Source organism: Lissotriton vulgaris, chromosome 8, assembly GCF_964263255.1.
Source record: "Lissotriton vulgaris chromosome 8, aLisVul1.2, whole genome shotgun sequence".
In the NCBI taxonomy this organism is placed as follows: domain Eukaryota; kingdom Metazoa; phylum Chordata; class Amphibia; order Caudata; family Salamandridae; genus Lissotriton; species Lissotriton vulgaris.
The window spans coordinates 795,085,771-795,090,849 of record NC_141696.1 but is presented as its reverse complement, the minus strand read 5'-3'; positions in this window follow the sequence as shown (position 1 = coordinate 795,090,849).

Here is a 5,079-nt window from a genome sequence, read left to right as displayed (position 1 = left end):
TTCGCTAAGATTCGTCAACCGGCGCCAAAGTTGTTCCAAATAGAATGTTGTGGATTTCCTATGGATAATAGGTCCTACCTATAACTACCTACTGGCAACCGCCAGTAGGATATATATATATATATATATATATATCCAAGCTCCAAGTTTGTCCACAAACAAGAGCGCACGCAGGCTGCAGCAAATCCCCTCAGACCTTCACCCACAGCGGGATGTCGCCGACGCGTTTCGGATAAATTCCTTTTTCACAGGCTGGTAACCACAGAACACAGCGTTTCATGCCACACCACTTTATTCAGTTACAAGCCTCCTGATAGGCCGGTGAGCCGCTCCAATCAGCATCGTCCCAGGTCTTATGGGACATGTAGTGCGGTGATTCTACCCAGATGGGTGCAGTGTTCTGTGGGTCCCCAATCAAGCCCACAGATGGGCCCCGGAGTGGGAAAGGTCTACATTCACGGTACTGCTTCCCCATATGCAGAGTTCGACAGAATGTCAAGTTCCAAGGCCCGCTGCTCTTAGAAGCGGTGGTGCGCTCTCCACGGCTGGACTGCCGTGTACAATCCAAGCTCCAAGTTTGTCCACAAACAAGAGCGCACGCAGGCTGCAGCAAATCCCCTCAGACCTTCACCCACAGCGGGATGTCGCCAACGCGTTTCGGATAAATTCCTTTTTCACAGGCTGGTAACCACAGAACACAGCGTTTCATGCCACACCACTTTATTCAGTTACAAGCCTCCTGATAGGCCGGTGAGCCGCTCCAATCAGCATCGTCCCAGGTCTTATGGGACATGTAGTGCGGTGATTCTACCTAGATGGGTGCAGTGTTCTGTGGGTCCCCAATCAAGCCCACAGATGGGCCCCGGAGTGGGAAAGGTCTACATTCACGGTACTGCTTCCCCATATGCGGAGTTCGACAGAATGTCAAGTTCCAAGGCCCGCTGCTCTTAGAAGCGGTGGTGCGCTCTCCACGGCTGGACTGCCGTGTACAATCCAAGCTCCAAGTTTGTCCACAAACAAGAGCGCACGCAGGCTGCAGCAAATCCCCTCAGACCTTCACCCACAGCGGGATGTCGCTGACGCGTTTCGGATAAATTCCTTTTTCACAGGCTGGTAACCACAGAACACAGCGTTTCATGCCACACCACTTTATTCAGTTACAAGCCTCCTGATAGGCCAGTGAGCCGCTCCAATCAGCATCGTCCCAGGTCTTATGGGACATGTAGTGCAGTGATTCTACCCAGATGGGTGCAGTGTTCTGTGGGTCCCCAATCAAGCCCACAGATGGGCCCCGGAGTGGGAAAGGTCTACATTCACGGTACTGCTTCCCCATATGCGGAGTTCGACACAATGTCAAGTTCCAAGGCCCGCTGCTCTTAGAAGCGGTGGTGCGCTCTCCACGGCTGGACTGCCGTGTACAATCCAAGCTCCAAGTTTGTCCACAAACAAGAGCGCACGCAGGCTGCAGCAAATCCCCTCAGACCTTCACCCACAGCGGGATGTCGCCGACGCGTTTCGGATAAATTCCTTTTTCACAGGCTGGTAACCACAGAACACAGCGTTTCATGCCACACCACTTTATTCAGTTACAAGCCTCCTGATAGGCCGGTGAGCCGCTCCAATCAGCATCGTCCCAGGTCTTATGGGACATGTAGTGCGGTAATTCTACCCAGATGGGTGCAGTGTTCTGTGGGTCCCCAATCAAGCCCACAGATGGGCCCCGGAGTGGGAAAGGTCTACATTCACGGTACTGCTTCCCCATATGCGGAGTTCGACAGAATGTCAAGTTCCAAGGCCCGCTGCTCTTAGAAGCGGTGGTGCGCTCTCCACGGCTGGACTGCCGTGTACAAGCCAAGCTCCAAGTTTGTCCACAAACAAGAGCGCACGCAGGCTGCAGCAAATCCCCTCAGACCTTCACCCACAGCGGGATGTCGCGGACGCGTTTCGGATAAATTCCTTTTTCACAGGCTGGTAACCACAGAACACAGCGTTTCATGCCACACCACTTTATTCAGTTACAAGCCTCCTGATAGGCCGGTGAGCCGCTCCAATCAGCATCGTCCCAGGTCTTATGGGACATGTAGTGCAGTGATTCTACCCAGATGGGTGCAGTGTTCTGTGGGTCCCCAATCAAGCCCACAGATGGGCCACGGAGTGGGAAAGGTCTACATTCACTGTACTGCTTCCCCATATGCGGAGTTCGACAGAATGTCAAGTTCCAAGGCCCGCTGCTCTTAGAAGCGGTGGTGCGCTCTCCACGGCTGGACTGCCGTGTACAAGCCAAGCTCCAAGTTTGTCCACAAACAAGAGCGCACGCAGGCTGCAGCAAATCCCCTCAGACCTTCACCCACAGCGGGATGTCGCCGACGCGTTTCGGATAAATTCCTTTTTCACAGGCTGGTAACCACAGAACACAGCGTTTCATGCCACACCACTTTATTCAGTTACAAGCCTCCTGATAGGCCGGTGAGCCGCTCCAATCAGCATCGTCCCAGGTCTTATGGGACATGTAGTGCGGTGATTCTACCCAGATGGGTGCAGTGTTCTGTGGGTCCCCAATCAAGCCCACAGATGGGCCCCGGAGTGGGAAAGGTCTACATTCACGGTACTGCTTCCCCATATGCGGAGTTCGACAGAATGTCAAGTTCCAAGGCCCGCTGCTCTTAGAAGCAGTGGGCCTTGGAACTTGACATTCTGTCGAACTCCGCATATGGGGAAGCAGTACCGTGAATGTAGACCTTTCCCACTCCGGGGCCCATCTGTGGGCTTGATTGGGGACCCACAGAACACTGCACCCATCTGGGTAGAATCACCGCACTACATGTCCCATAAGACCTGGGACGATGCTGATTGGAGCGGCTCACCGGCCTATCAGGAGGCTTGTAACTGAATAAAGTGGTGTGGCATGAAACGCTGTGTTCAGTGGTTACCAGCCTGTGAATAGGGAATTTATCCGAAACGCGTCGGCGACATCCCGCTGTGGGTGAAGGTCTGAGGGGATTTGCTGCAGCCTGCGTGCGCTCTTGTTTGTGGACAAACTTGGAGCTTGGATATATATATATATATATATTACCTACTGGTGGTCGCCAGTAGGTATATATAGTTAGGATTTTTTTCCTATGGGATTTCTGAAAATTCTATGTCGAATAACTTTGGCGTTTGTGGACGGAATTGGCTGACATTTTCAGGAAAATGGCACATTTTGTTTCTGAGCAGCCCCTGAAAATTTGGGGGGGTTTCGTCAAGCGGGGGCCGAGAAAAAAGGGGGTCCTAAAACGTGTTTTTAACATTGAGTTTTCCATAGGACGGTTGGACTCACTTTTAGCCCGAACGGCTGGATGGATTTCCACCAAACTTGGCAAAATTGTAGGGACTGGTACCCCGATGTGCCTTTGCTATGTCTCAAGATATATGCTCCAGTGGTTTTTCCAAAAATTAACTTTGAAAAATATATATTGGGCTACATTGGGCTATATATATGTTAGAGCCCAAATGTAGCCCAATGTAGCCCAATGTAGCCCAAAGATGGCCACCAGAGACAAAAAAAACAAATGTAGACCAAATATCAGCCAGATGTAGCCCAACTATAGCCCAATGACAGAATGTCCCAGAGTGTCCTAAAGAACAACTAGAGCGCTAACAGTCTTACTTATGACAAAAGTATGGCACACCTGAAGTCATCTTGATTGGAATAAAGTGTTAACACTTAAAAAATTTAATTTGCAAAGGAACAAAATGAGTGGGTTCATGTTGCCATAGAAATTATGATTATTGCTGAAGAAAGAAAAATTAGGGCACATTTTGAGTGACTTCTCAAATCCTCTTATATTTCATTAAAAAAATTCTGCTATGCAGTCTGCCAAGATGGCCACCAGAGACAAAAGAGCCCAAATGTAGCCCAAATATCAGCCAGATGTAGCCCAACTATAGCCCAATGACAGAATGTCCCAGAGTGTTCTAAAGAACAACTAGAACGCTAACAGTCTTACTTATGACAAAAGTATGGCACACCTGAAGTCATCTTGATTGGAATAAAGTGGTAACACTTAATACATTTAATTTGAAAAGGAACAAAATGAGGGGTTTCATTTTGCCATAGAAATGATATATATATATATATAATATATATATATATGAAGCAAGCGTCTTCTTGAAAGAAAGAATATATATATATATATTCACTGAAAAAACCATAGGTTATAGACCATATATAGTTAGGAATTAGCATTTACAAAACCTTGAAAATTCACTGAAAAAACCATAGGTTATAGACCATATATAGTTAGGAATTAGCATTTACAAAACCTTATTTTACTCACACAAAACCATTGAAATTCGCATATATAGTTAGTTGCACTAACTATATATCGCGCACCCGCAATCCACTGCTGATGATGTCACATATTACATCATTCATGACATGGTCAGTGACATCACTGATGACATCTCAAATGACATCACTGATGACATCACTGATGACATCTCAAATGACATCACTGATGACATCACTGATGACAACATCCAGTGACTGTATGTTTCTGTAAAGTTAAAATATGTCTTACATATTGAAGAATGAGTGGATGTATAAGTGTCTGGATGAATGATTTAGTAGGTGCATGACTGACTGTATGAGTGAGTGATTAAATGTGTCTCACTGAGTGCATGGGTTAGTGACTAAACTGTCTTAATTTGTGCATCATTATGTCTGTTGTTCTGTAAACTGCTGCATGTGTTGATCAGTAGCTATATGAGTAACTATATGGGTTATTGATTGGTTGCCCAAGTATTTGTATGGGAGACTGAGTGTGTGTGTGGGTGGCTGGGAGGTGTATGACTCTGTGCATAGATGTGTGAGCAGTTGATTCACTAGATGTTTGGGTTCAAGAGTGCATGTGGAAACAGCTGTATGGGCGGTTGACTGTGTGCATGAGTGTAATAGTGAGTGAATGGATATCTCAGTGCTACATGTCAAAGTAAGTACATATGTAAAACACAGTACATGTGAGAGTTGACATATATAAATAACTGTGCATAAGAGCCAGTGAATGTGTGAGTGGCTGTATGGATCATTGTGAACTT